Below are 15,169 nucleotides of genomic sequence, written 5' to 3'. Positions count from 1 at the left end.
AGGCCTGTCAGTGTCTTTTCTTTTCTGAAGCATTTGTGTGTGTGTGTACATATATGTGTTCATGTGTATATAGGTATACATATGTAGGTAGTCATGCATGCATGTGTATGTGTGTGTACATGTGTGTGTTCATGGGTACATAGCTATACATGTGTAGGTAGGCATGTGTGTGTGTGCGTGTGTGTGTGTGTGTCTGTCTGTCTGTCTGTCTGTCTTGGAACTCTCTCTATAGACCAGAGTGCTGGCCTGGAACTCACAGAGACCCTCCAGCCTCTGCTTTGATTAAAGGCATGCACCACCACTACCTAGAACATGTGTTCTGGCCATTAAACTTAGGAACTTGTGTTTGCAAGGTTGGCACTGACCCTGGGTCTCCCCAGCCCCTCTGTTACCTGCAGGCTTGCACACCTAACCACTGTTGGGTATCTCCAAACTTTTCGTTATTACTAATCTGATAGGTGAAATGTCATGTTATTGCTTTTATTTGCATATGACATTTTAAAAGATTTATTTTTAGGGTTTCTCTGTGTAGCCCAGGCTATCCTAGAAGTAACTCTGTAGACCACACACTGGACTCTAACTCAGAGATCTGCCTGCCTCTGTCTCCTGAGTGCTGGGATTAAATATGTATACCACCATGCCTGTCTAGAGTTATTTTATGTGAATGAGTGTTTTGGCTTCATATATATTTGGGCATCATATATGTGCCTGGCATTCATGGAGATCAGAAGAAGGTATCAGACCTCCTGGAACTGGAGTTACAGATGGTTGTGAGCTGCTGTGGGTACTGGGAGCTGAACCTGGATCCTCTTGCTCTTAACGACTGAGCCATCTTTCTCCTCACTTATTTGCAATTTTAAACCACAAATAGATAGATAGAGAAGTCGCTCAGTGGCAGCACGTGTCTAAGGCCTGGAGTTTGCTTCCGGCACTGTTCAACCTATTAATGGAAGAAAAGAAGGGGAAGGGGAGCGGGAATGACAAGACAGGTCTAGTAACTTCTGTCTACAGGATTACCTTGAGTTTGAGGGCAGAGTAAGACCCTGTCTCAAAACAATGAAAGCAAAAATTGCAAATGGAATTAGGAATTTAAAAGCATGTTTAGTTATTTCCATATCACTTCTGTGGATTTGAAATTATTTCTTCCTTCCTACATTAAAATATTAGCAGTTGGATTACTACATGTTTTTCTCTCACAGAATTCATGAAGGAGTGACAGGTCTCATACCAGAGTGTAAATGTTTCTGTTTCTTTTGTGTGTGTTTTGTCTGCATGTCTGTCCAGCATGTGGTGTTCTTGACGGCTAGAAGAAGGTGTCAATTCCCCTAGAGCTAGATTTACAGATGTTTGTGAGCCGTTACATGGGTTCTGGGAATCGAACCTGGGTCCTCTGAAAGAGCAGCCAGTGCTCTTAACCACTGAGCCATGTTTGCAGCCTGTCTTGGAGTTTTAAATCACTCATTTCAATCTGCTGTCACCAGAGTCCTCACAAATCAGTTTCTCTAGTGAGCCCTTCATCAGTAGTGTGGTTCATGATGCCCCAGAGAAGGGTGCTTTGAAGCCTGGTGAATTGCTGCTGTCGTGGCCAGCCTTTGCCCTACCCTGTGGAGAATGGGAGCTTCCTACCCAGTTAACATCAACTCAGGATAAATCAAGAAAGAAAAATCAGTCGCCCCTCCCCCACCTCCTCACACCCGTGTCATTACTTGGATTGTTAGAATGAAAGAGATACAGGCAAAACAGTTATATCCGGTGTCCTCTGTAACCTCCAGTGGGCTATGCAAATCCCCATGAAATTACAGCACTTTCATTCTGGTCTTACGCTTTTATCTTCCTTATTCTCCTTAAGGAGCTCTTAAATAATTACTACAACCAAATTTTAGTCATTAGGGGAATTTAAAGAGGAGAATTGCCCGTTACAGACTAACCCAGGGGATTCTAAGCACTGTCCTAACTCCACTGTTCCTGCTAGTTCACATTGGAATTTTCCTCCTGGTACAAAAAAACGAGCTTTTTTTTTTTTTTTTCATCCTTTAACATGTAATTCAGACGCATCTCCATCTTCCTTTCCTATAACTGGCTCCTGAACTAGAAAACGATTTGACAGTTTCCCATTGAGCTGGCATCCTACTGCATACGTGTAATACCAGTACCTGGGAAGCTGAGGCAGGAGGACTGTGAACTCAAGATAAGCCTGGGCTCCATAGAGAGGTTCTGTCTAAAACAACTTTTTTTCCTCCAGTTGATGGAAAAGATAATGACTTTGATGAAAAAAATTGAAACGAAAATAACTGGCGATTAAATGTTTAACCTACATGTAATTTATATTAGGAAGCAAAAGAACTAAAAATGGTGGTGGGGGGGGGGAGGGTGAAGTTCTACTAGAACAGCAAAGAACGCATATGTGTCTTCTAAATTCTGCACCCAACGTCGCTCTGTTCACAGTCTCCCGTTCTTTCCTCTTTCAGTCAAATATATGTAGCTCACCACAGTTCAGCTTGTGGCTGGGCTAAAGGGCCTGCCTGCTATTTATTTTTCAAGAGAGAGTTCTTTTACGTCTCCCTCCTTTCATTTCTTAATTGTTGGAATGCTGCACACGCCGTCCTGATATGAAAAAGTTCCTGACTTCGGCGTCCATTTTGGAAAGCATAATGGATACAGGAAAATTCTCTCAGCCCCATTGAATGGGCCTCTCCAAGCGCACTGGTAAGAAATTGTGTTAGAATCAATCAATTTGTACCCTTGGTTTCAGCTAAAGGCAATCGAGAAACTGGCTTATTAAGTACTAATACATGTTCTTGCTTTTAGGCATTCGCTGGCTGTGGAACTAGTAGCAAATGTGGGGTAATTTAAATAGAGCTCGGGGTGGATGAGGCCAGGGCTGCTGGGCCAGGATGTGCCACCCAGCCAGGAACAGCCTGAAAGACTGGCCTTAGACTAAGGAGTGTGGATTTAACCATTTAACTCCAAGGCTCATCTGGAGCCGGACTCTAGACGGCGGTGAGGCTATCGGAGGGCTAAGAGGCCTTCAGAGGAGAGAGATTAGAAACGGAATCAGGTAGGCACACTGGGGAGACAGACATGGCCATACAGAAGTGTTAGCACTGATGGCTCGACAGATGAGTTTGCTTGGCAGTGGAGAAGGGAAAAGCACAGAGAGCTGAGGGTGGGCTGGCAATCGTCCTGGGAAGGGAAGAGGAAGTGCTGGCTGCAGGAGACATAGACCAAGACGGGACTTTGAGAGGTCAGAGAGGCGTGGAGGGTGGAGCTTCCTCTAGTCAAGGCTCTGATGAACTGACAGGCCTCTCAGTTACCAATAGAAAGGTCTCAAAGGCAAAGGTGGAAAACATAGCAAACTTCTAATTCAGCTCTTTGAAATATTTGTATATTATAGATACACACACACAACACACACACACACACACACACACACTCATATTAAGCATTTGAACCTGGGCATCATAGATGTTAAGTAAGTGCTATATTTCCAGCCCCTTTAAGACTTTTATTTTGAAATAGAAGTTCACTATTTCCTAGGCTAGTCTTGAATTTGTGATCCTCCTGCCTCAGCCTCCTAAGTAGTTGGTGTTACAGGCCATAGCCACCAGGTATCTAGCAGTCATTTGATTTGGGTCATATTTCTGAGTCTGCCTGTTATAGTGTGTGTGTGTGTGTGTGTGTGTGTGTGTATGTGTGTATGTGTGTTTGTCTCTGTGTGTGTGTATGTATGTGTGTGTGTGTTTGTCTCTGTGTGTGTGTGTGTATGTGTGTGTGTGTATGTGTGTTTGTCTCTGTGTGTGTATGTATGTGTGTGTGTGTTTGTCTCTCTGTGTGTGTGTATGTATGTGTGTGTGTGTGTATGTATGTGTATGTGTGTGTGTTTGTCTCTCTGTGTGTGTATGTATGTGTGTGTGTGTTTGTCTCTGTGTGTGTGTGTGTGTGTGTGTGCGTTCTAGCACCATGCAGTCCTGCTGACCACAGTGGACCAGTGACATCATATTTAACTGAACTGGATATGGTATACTGTGGACTGTAAATTCACTCCAAATCCCCTTGATTAGAAGAATTATATCAATCTTGTTCTTCTTAAAAATCAGAAAGTGACTAGATTATAATTGTTCGGCTGAGAAGTAACTTTTTTTTTTTTTTTGAGACAGAGCTTCTTGTTAGGCCTTGGAACCTACTCTGTAGACAGGTATACTAGGGTTTTAAAGCTGTGAAGAGACACCAGGACAAAGGCACCTCTTATAAAGGAAAACATTTAATTGTGCCTGGCTTACAGTTTCAGAGGTTCAGTCCATTATCACCACGGTGGGAAGCAAGGCAGTCTGCAGGCAAACATGGTGCTGGAGGAGCCGGGAGTTCTACATCTTGATCTGAAGGCAGCCAGGAGGATACTGTCTTCTGCATTGGGTGCAGAAGCTTGAGCATAGGAGACCTCAAAGCCTGTCTCCACAAGTGACACACTTCCTCCAACAAGGCCACACCTACTCCACATCCCCTAATAGTGTCACTTCCTATGGGCCAAGCATTCAGATACGTGAGTCTATGGGGACCATTCCTATTCAAGCTACTGCATATGTATGTTTGCCTGTGAGTATGTGCATATGAGTGTGGGTGCCTGCAAAGGCCAGAGGCATCAGACTGCCTTGGAGCTGGAGTTACAGGCGAATGTGGGTGCTTGAGGCTGCTGGAAGAGCAGTGTGCTTTTAACTGCTGAGCCGTCTCTCCAGCTTCCATTTTCTTTTTCTTAACTTACTAGTTCCAAAACTAGCCTTTCAACCCTTCCCTTATATTAAAAAGAAAAATCTTACTTAAATTTTATTGTATAGAAATCTGGCATGATGCTGTGAGATCACAGAGAGCAGAAGGGTTCTTACAGTGAAGAATATGAACAGCCAGGTGGTGGTGGCATATGCCTTTAATCTCAGAACTGGGTTCTATAAGAAGGCATGCTGAACAAGTCAGGTGAAGCAATCCAGTAAGCAGCACTCCTCTATGGCCTCTGCATCAGCTCCTGCCTCCAGGTTCCTGTCCTGTTTGAGTTCCTGTGATGACTTCCTTTGGTGATGCACAGTGTTAAGTGTAATGAACGACATAAACCGAATAAACCCTTTCCTCCCCAACTTGCTTTTTGGTCATGGTGTTTTGTCACAGCAACAGAAACCCTGACTAAAACCAATTAGTACCAGCATAGCGAAGCCTTGCTGTGACAGCCCTGACCATGTTTTTAAGGAGGACTGTGGGAGGGCTTTGGAACTTTGAGCTAGAAGATCCATTTGGTGTTAAGAGCTCTGTGGGATGTTCTGTAAGAACTTGGAAGATAAGCATGTTGAACAGTGCAGAAGATGGAGGCCTGACTTGTGAAATTTCAGAGGGAAGATTAAAAACTCCATCAGGGCCGTCTGCTATTTTGATTGTGAAGATTCTGTGGTTCTGGATCTCTGGGGCTGAAGAATCAGCTGTGATTAACAAGATACCAGAACTACTAAACAAAACCTTTGCATTACTGGGATGATGGATGCTGGTTAGCTCGAGCTAAGAAGTTAGTGGTGATTAAGAAGAGACCAGCATCACTGAGGTGAACTCTTCTGGGAAGCGTTTCCTGAGAGCACAGGAGAACAGAGCACAGGCTGTGTTCCAGGGGTAGCCACACTTACATCTCGTGGGCAGCTGATTTGGTAATATATAAGAGTCATCCAGGTGGTACTGGTTTTGAAAACATGCAGGGGCAGCACTTGATAAGTGGCACTGTGAAAGGTCATTGGAGAGCTGCAATCTCAGTAGCAGCTGAAGACCCAGGCCTGAAGAAGAGAAGTTGAGGCTTGGCACCATGATGAGAGCCTATAAGAGGCTACTTGTGAAAGTGCAGCCCAGTAGCAGCAGAAGACCCCAGCGTTTTGGAGATGCCAGTACCATAGGATAACCACCAAGAACAGTGGTAGCAGTGGAGTGGAGGCAGCTTGAGTCTAGAAGACAAGCTATATGCTACAGAGGGCAGAGCCGGAGAAGTGACCCAAGCTCTTGGAGGAGCCCAGAAGGTCATGAGTGGATCCCAGACACTGGACAGTTAGTTTGATTTTGCTTTTATTTGATTGTGACTGTATCTTGATTTTTCCCCCTCTTTAAGTAAGAAAGTATTTTAGTGTAACTTACTGTTAAGAGACTTTGGATTTAAAAAGAGATTAGCTATTTTAAAGGAATTGAAATATTAATGTGTTTGACTTTTAAAGTTATTTAGATCTTGGGGATGAATAAGAAAGTAAGGGTTTAGCTTTATAGTGATGTGTTTGTGTGTCAAATTGACACAGGATCAGTTGTACTGGCTGATTTTGTGTGTCAAACTTGACACAAGCTAGACTCATCAGAGAGAAAGGAGCCTCTCTTGAGGAAACGTCTCCATGAGATCCAGCTCTTCTCAGCTTTCTCAATTAGTGATCAGTGAGGGAAGGCCCAGCTCATTATGGGTGGTGCCATCCCTGGGCTGGTGGTCCTGGGTTCTATAAGAAAGCAGGCTGAGCAAGCCGGGGGAAGCAATCTAGTAAGTAGCATCCCTCTGTGGCCTCTGCATCAGCTCCTGCCTCCAGGTTCCTGCCTTATTTGAGTTCCTGTCCTGACTTCCCTTGGTGATGAACAGCAATATGGAAGTGTAAACTGAACAAACCCTCTCCTCTCTAACTTGCTTCTTGGTCATGGGGTTTTGTTGCAACAATAGAAACCCTGACTAAAACAGGTATACTCTCTGAATGAATGTTGAGGGACTATATGCTAGTTCAATTTTTACTTCATTTAGAAATGTCCCCTCCTCAATCCTAGGGCTAGAACTAAGAGCCTCTCATATCACAGGCAAGTGTTTCACCACTGAGCTACCCCACCCTAGCCTTTCGGAGAACAGCTATCCTAAGAGGTAGACGCCCATCCTACATTTTGTTATTTACACAAAATACTCCAGAGTGCATTGGTATACTTTTCCGTCTTATTAAACATAGCATGGTAAAAATAATTTCATTGTCTTTCAAGGATTAGGAATTTAAAATATATATATAAAATTATGAAAGCATTTCAGTCTTTGTTCTCTGATAATTTCTAATCTAAGAATCAGCTTTAAGCACAGGGAAATATTTTTTTTTTTGCTATAGTATTCAAAGTTAGAGCTGGGTAGTGTTTTTATTAGTGTGTATTAATTGTATAAATCAATGAGTTTTATTATGCCATTTTCATACACACATATAGAATTTTCTACATCATATCTGTGTACCCAATACCCTTTGTCCCTCTTTCCTCTCCTTTCTGATTCACTATTTGTTCTAAAATGTCTCCTGGGCTGAGGGGCAGTCTTGAGCTATCCTGTAGCTCTCCTTTAGAGACAGTGCAGGCAGCCAGCAGCCTCTGCCTGATGAGTTCCCACACTGCCAAGGCCATGCTCACCCAGGCTGTCCTGATTATCAGCTGTCTGGGACTCTTTCGGTGAGTCTCCGTGATGTCATTCTTTCTCTGAAGCCTCTTCCTTCCTTCCCTCCCTCCCTCCCTCCCTCCCTCCCTCCCTCCCTCCCTCCTCCCTCCCTCCCTTCCTCTCTCCCTCAGACAGGGTTAAACTCATGGTGTGGAAGGTTCTCTTTGTGCCTTCTCCCTTTCCTCTTTGCAGAGAGTTTCTCCTGCTAATCCTCCTGTACTTTCTCAACCCACTTTAGACTCTGCTGCCTAGAGAGTGAGAGCTGGCAGCCCTTAGGATGGGTAGGAGTCAGGGAACAAGAGAGATCAGCAATGTCCACCTTGAGAGGGCAGCCCTTAGGGGAGGGGGAAGTTAAATGGTGCTTGGAATTGTCAGTTTGGAGGACCAGGGCAGAAGTCAGTGACACTGGCCAGGGAGGTAGAAGCCACCCCACACAGGCAACCCCACACAGGCAAGTGTGCTTGCTCCGTCCTCTCAGCAGACGCCATTCAGAACTTCAGTTGGAGAGGATGGTTAGATTTGAAGGTGGGACTTGAGGTAATTACAGCAAAAGCACCAGGTAAGAATCCAGGACGGCGGTGACAGAACGATGGTCTGCATTAAGATGGGACAGGCACTGAAGACATATGTGTGTGTTTGATTATTATTTCTGAAATAAGATCCACAGAACTCAACAGTGAATCAAAACTAGGCAGAGAAAGGGAGGAGGGCGCCTACCCACATGGAGAGAGAAAAAGAGAGAGAAAGAGAGAAAGACAGAGGCACAGAGACACAGAAAGAGACACAGAAAGAGATACAGAAAGAGACCAAGAGACACAGAGAGAGAGAGACAGAGAGAGAGACACACAGAGAGACATTTGGCCTTGAATAACTTGGTAGATGAATGTGACATAGTAAACTTGGGATCTCTCTCTCTCTCTCTCTTTGTGTGTGTGTGTGTGGTTTGTTTTGTTGTTTATTTATTTATATGTGTATGGGTGTTTTGCCTTCATGTATGTCTGAGCTCTGCTTCTATGTCTGGTGCTAGCAGAGTTTAGAAGAGGGTATCAGAGTCCTTGGGACTGGAGTTATAGACGGGTGTGAGCTGCCAGGTGAGTTCTGGGAGTAGAACTGAGGTCCTTTGGAAGAGTAGCCAGTGTTCTTAACCACAGAGCTATCTTTCCAGAGCCCTGCTATTGTTTGATCATTTTGAGATGGAGTCTCACTGATTCTAAAGCCCACCAGGTACTCTAGGGTGGCTGGCCAGCAGACCCAATGGATCTGTCTGTCTTTGGCCACTGCCCCAGCACTGGGGATGCAAGCATGTGCCACCACAAGCAGCTTTCTTATGTGGGCTGTGGAGATAACTTGGGTCTTTGTACTTGCGTGGTGATCACTTCATGCTGAGCTGTCTTCCTGACCCTGAACTTGGGAATCCTTGAAGAGAACTGGATGTGTATAAAGGAAGACTGCCCACTGACTTAGGACTGACCGTGTTTGAGATGCTCAGGATGTGATATTTAAGAAAGGACTCAGGTAGGCATTTGGTGTTGGAACAAGGCAGGGGAAGTATTTGCGCCTGTAGGTAACTGGAGCTGTGGCCGTGGATGCAGAAATTTAGAAACTCAGAATCCAGTTTGGGAAGGATGATGAGAGTCCACAGAATTCGGAAAGGATCAAGTTGTCAGTCTGCAGACAACTGCACAGACTTCTTGCGTGTCCACTCTACCTGAGATCCATGTGTATTTGTCCCTCATGGCTGCTTCCTTATTCATTCTTTCCCAAGATCCAAAGCGCTCTCTCCCCGCTCCCCCCGCCCCGTCCCCTCTCCCTTTCTCCTCCCCTCTCTCCTCTCTCCCCTTTCTCCCTCCCCCCCCCCCTATTCAGAGCTGAAGGAGTCTTCTACTTTTTCTCTTAGCTTTTTGACTGCACTTACAGTATTGAGTGCGTTCTCTGTAAAAAGTCAAGCTGTGGCTGTCTACCACATGTACAGACTGCCTTCCCAGAAACACTTAGACCAGTGTTCCAGTAATTGGGTGCAATTCCGCAGAACACTGACACGGAAGACCAGACTAACACTAGGACTGTAGGGTCCCTGGGGTGGAGGGAGCCCTGGGACCTGGGGTTTCAGTGAAGGGGGTGGGAAAAGTTAATATTCTGCTAAATTCAAGAATTCGGGGACTAGCCGGGCAGTGGTGGCACACGCCTTTAATCCCAGCACTTGGGAGGCAGAGGCAGGTGGATTTCTGAGTTCAAGGCCAGCCTGGTCTACAGAGTGAGTTCCAGGACAGCCAGGACTACACAGAGAAACCCCATCTCGAAAAACAAACAAAACAAAACAAAACAAACAAACAAACAAAAAAGGAATTCGGGGACTGCTGGGCACGGAAGGACAATTCCAGAACCTAGTGGAAGGATTCACAAGCTCCGTGAGAACTGAGGTTTGAGAGCTTCTGTGACTGTATTGAAACGGGTTCCCCAGGCTTCCCTGTCAGTCCTCCATCCCAGGCAATAGAGACCCCGTCCATCTTGGCTGCTCTGAGGCTGCGCTGTCTTCAGAGACCCTTCTCTGGCATGAAACCTGGTGCCCTTTCATTCCTCCCTCCCCCTGTCCCTCGCCCCACCCTGCCCCTTGGGTCCTGTAATTTCCATTGTCTTGGCCCCTCTGAATGTTACTGTTTAGTTTTTAGCAGAGAAGGCTGTGTTTTTATCGGGCTTTCTGAATTGTTTGTCATCTTTGCCAGCTGTGGTGTATGATTCAGAAAGGAAATGGGTTTTTGGAGTGTTGGAGCCAAAGGCTCTAAGCAGGAACTGTCCACTGGTGAACAAATAAGAGTCACCAGCAGGCTGGAGAGATGGCTCAGTGGTTAAGAGCACTGACTGCACTTCCAGAGGTCCTGAGTTCAAATCCCAGCAACCACATGGTGGCTCACAACCATCTGTAATGAGATCTGATGCCCTCTTCTGGTGTGTCTGAAGACAGCTACAGTGTATTCATATATATAATAAATAAATAAATCTTAAAAAAAAAAAAGAGTCACCCGCATTGTGAGATACCTTAAATGCAGGTATACTTAGAAAGCACAGACTTGACTGGAAAGAGTGAAGAGTTTCCTTGTAATTGAAAACAAACCTGACATACAAAATTACTAGTTGAGAATAAAAAGTTGACTTCTCTTTTTTTGGTTTGGAGCCATTTTTCTGTTCATGGGCCTCAGTTTTCCTCTCTGTAAAGTGGGTAGAGGTTCATTCCTGCTTGGATCCCTCCCACTTATTATGAGCTGAAATTAACTGACAAACTAATTAGTTGGAGGAAGTTGATCTACTAGACAAATGGGAGTTGATATTGTATATAAATATTTTATTATTGTTCTTATTTATACATAATCTAAATGTAATTTGCAAGTTTGATATGGTGTCAACCAAGAAAAAATTGTACACTTGGGGTATAGTTCCAGGTCTGTTTACTATAAAGGTGGCTTGTCATTGCGTTGAATATCTGCTTTGTTGATCAGATGGTTTATTTAGGCTTTCTTGGATAGCCTGATTTTTGACCCTTGGATTATAGCCCAAGTTAGCCCAGCTTTTAATGTACCAAGGGGTACATTAGTTTCTGACTAAGCCTGTGCCTACCTGTCCCAAAGTTGTTCCTGTCTGCTGCAGGTTGCCTGGGGCATTTCAGCCACTTGCCTTCAGTTCATTTTATTTGTTTGTTTGTTTGTTTATATTTATTGTTTGCTTGTGGTTCAACAATTTCATCCTCTCCAGGACTGGGCTTACCCTTCTGGCTTCCAAGCTAATTTCTAAAAATTTTCTTTCTAAAACCATAGTATGCTAATTTTAGGTGTAATTTTTTTTAAAGATTTATTTATTTATTATATATGAATACACTGTAGCTGTCTTCAGACACACCAGAAGAGGGCATCAGATCTCATTACAGATGGTTGTGAGCCACCATGTGGTTGCTGGGATTTGAACTCAGGACCTCTGGAAGTGCAGTCAGTGCTCTTAACCACTGAGCCATCTCTCCAGCCCTTAGGTGTAATTTTTAATGAAAAATAATACATTTGCATCTGTAAGTAAGGACACTCACGCTCACCAAATTTTCATTTGACACTGTTGCAGATAAAGGACATTTCTGTTTATATAAGGGGTATGTGCACACAAGCCAAGAAATGAAAAAGAGTGAGAAGTCATTGGTACAGTGAAGATATATAGCAAAGACATTTAAGAAGGGGAAAACCAGTTAGCATAGTGGTAAATTCCAGTGTGATTTTCACCTGCAGTGTAAAGGTGGCCTGTCAGTCACGATGCCTGTGTTTAAGGAAGCTCAAAGCTCTCCTGCTATACTCTCTTCCAACTCCAGTGGAGATCAGGAGGGGGCTTGCCAGTGATCTCAGAGCACCAACAGTGTAAGAGTTTGGGGGTGGTCAGGCAGAAGTATGGTCCTCTGTCCTCACAATAAAGACACGAAATTCACTGCTGGGGGAAAAACAACCTACCACCATCATCACCACCAAACTCCTCCTCCCCGCCCCAAACCAAAACCAAAACTGAAAACTAGGGGCTTGGGACTCTGAAAGACAAGCGAAATACACCTGAGGACAGAGGACTCTGGAATGTCCTTGTGGGAGCAACTCAGGAAAGGGGCTATGCGGCAGGCCTCAAGCTCGCAGACCCGGGGGCAGTCCATCCCTTGTTTAGAGTTTCTTCAAGCTAATGGAGTTTTCCGAAGATGCTCTCATCCGTATTCTCTGTGTGATAGAGGAAATGTCCAACACCTGTGATCACCTGGTTCCCGTAAACCCTCCGTCCAACCCTAGCAGACTCTCTGGGTATCACTTTGGAGTGTTCTGGAAACTGACATATTCTTATCACCGTTTCTACTGTCCCTCTAGTCCCCGTTATGTTCGTCAGCTAACTGCTGACAGTCCTCAGTTGTGACCCTCCTTCCAGCCCCCTGCCCTACAGTTCCTTCTCCACAAAAGTGCCAGATCCTACTCTGTTCTTCCCCAGGTCCTCTGTGCCACGGCCCCGCCCCCTCCTCAGGCCCCTTATGCCATGGCCCCGCCACCTCTGCCATTATTCCTTGAAGCACCCTTGTTCCCTTTCCTTTGTTGTCCCTTGGCTATTTCTCAAGCCTGGCCAGCAATGCTCCTGCCCCAGTGCCATTGACCACATCCATTCTCCTGCTGGAAAACTTCTGCACTGAGCTGCGTGGGAACTCCTCTCTCTCTACAGGTGTCTCTAATGTCAGAGTCCTTCCCTTCCCATACCCTTTCCCCATAGTGGCCTTCGGTCGGTCTCCTTATTCTGCTTTATGTCCTGTCATGACACTTAGCAAATCACCTGATATGGCGCGTATTCTGTATTCTGTTTTTGTCTTCCTTTCCCATGAAGCTCAGATTTTACCAAGCAGAGGATTCGTCTGCTCATTGCTCCATTTGCAGGGTTTCGGAACAGGCAGCGTGTGGTCCTGGCTTACGAAGTACAGTTTGAGTAAAGGCACGAAAAGCAGTTTGAGGAGTTAGTGTGCTGCCAACAGGCAAGTGATGTCAGATTAGCGAGAAACCGTTGGAGTCTATTGTTTCCTCCGGTGTTACCAACAACTGTTAAGCTTGGCTTCTTGTGGTTCTGGGAAATGGAACCCCAGACCATCGCATGTACAGCGACCGCTCTACCACTGGGCTGTGTCTCCAGCACTCAGTTTTCTCCTTGTAAAATCTGACACCAGAGCTGCTAATGAACCACTGCACTGTTAGATTAGCAGACCCCTGCTTCCTTGCCGATGCCTGTGAGACTCAGAAGAACTGTCAGTTGGCAAATGGAGGCCTTAAACGAGCTGGCTGGCCCATCGTCTTCAATATTGATGCTGCTTGCTCCCTTCTCCCTCTTTCACCTTTAGAGATTGTTTTAAATTGAAGGCTGCATAGTAGGCCTGCTATGACTTATAAGAATAGACAAAATATCCACTGAAGAACAATATTGTTTATGAGGTGACTGTTGTAGCTAATTTATTCAAATAGTTGTTTTCTTTAGCACTAAAGCATTGACATGTACAGTATGAAGTAATTACCAACCATAATTGTACCAAATCCCTTTTATCAAACGCATAATGAAGGACTCCAATATAATTTTTTTCTGAATAAGAATAATGTGAAAAATTGATAGCAGGTGAGAGAAAAGAATTTCTAGACAATGATTAGAATTTGGGGAGCAAGGTACTGTGAGGAGCTTGACTGTCAGAGCCATCGGACACGCCTTCCCAACAGTGTCTCAGGCTAGACAGTTAAACAACGGCAGAGTGTGAGGGTAGGTTTCCTAGTTAAGATTTTGGGTACTATCATTCAACACATTTGCATCGTGGTTACCTATGCTTTCCTAATGTGCTTGACATTTTAGGCTTATAACGAGGACTTGGGTAGACCGTATGGGCGGAGGATGTTGCTTACTAATCACATAGATTTACTATGAACTGGTGGGAGGAGTGAGTACAGTTGTGTACAGTTTTGTGTCTTGGACTATCAGATTTTAAGAAACATTTAAAATATATCTTCTACATCCTTAATTTTTGCAATACATTTGATTTTTAGTAAAAGGACAATTTAAATTCACACACACACGCACACACACACACACACACACCTTAGAATTTCTATTGCTGTGATGAAACACCATGACCAGAGAAAGTTGGGGAGGACAAGGTTTATTTGGCTTATGCTTCCACATCACTGTTCATCAGTGACAGGAACCTGGAGTCAGGAGCTGATGCAGAGGCCATGGAGGGGTGCTGCTTACTGACTTGCTCTCTCTGGTTTGCTTGGTCTGCTTTCTTATAGACCCAACCCACCTTCAATGTGCTGGGCCCTCCCCTGTCAATCACTAATACTTCAGGCTTATGTATAGTTTAATCTTACAGAAGTTTCCTAAATGAGGGTCCCTTCTCTCAGATTTCTTTAGCTTATGTCAAGCTGACAGAAAGTTATCTAGCAATGTGTATCTATAGGTGGTTGTGAGCTATTTCACACAAGTGCCAGGAAATGAACTCAGGTCCTCTCAACTGCTGAGCCATTGCTCCAGCTTCTCTCTCTCTCTCTCTCTCTCTCTCTCTCTCTCTCTCTCTCTCTCTCTGTGTGTGTGTTTAGTTAAGGCTAGGAATATTACTCACCATTTAAAAGCACTAGCTGCTTTGTAAGGGTTTGTGTACAATTCCCGGCATTCCACATAGTGGCTCATAACTGCCTATAACTGCAGTCCCAGAGGATCCTACATCCTCTATTGGCCTCCATGGGCGTGCATGTTGTACACAGCAAACAAAACACCCATACACATAAAACAAAAGTAACTTAAAAATAAGGACACGAAGAAAAAAATTTTAATTAAGTCAAGATAGGCACTTCTTTTTCAAGATGAATGATAGATTGTAATATTGCTTTTCAAATCACTTGTTTTTGAATATTGTTAAAATCAGGAGAAAAGCAAGTAAGTACATTAATTATGGCTAGTTGTTGAGTTGAAAACTCTATTAGGGAACAGTGTTTGGACTGTTGATGGGGAGTTGTGTCTCCCAAAACCTCATGGGAAAGGAAACGGGACTTTAGTAGATTTCATTCCCTAGGCTTGTGCAATGGTACTTTATGATGCTAGGATGTGTGTTTTCTTAGGCTGAGATATTTGACCTTGTGACCAGGAGAGAGAGAGAGAGAGAGAGAGAGAGAGAGAGAGAGAGAGAGAGAG

The sequence above is a fragment of the Grammomys surdaster genome, unplaced genomic scaffold (assembly GCF_004785775.1).
Source record: "Grammomys surdaster isolate TR1022 unplaced genomic scaffold, NIH_TR_1.0 234, whole genome shotgun sequence".
NCBI lineage: Eukaryota > Metazoa > Chordata > Mammalia > Rodentia > Muridae > Grammomys > Grammomys surdaster.
The sequence above is the reverse complement of the archived record's forward strand: the minus strand, read 5'-3'. Positions refer to the sequence as shown.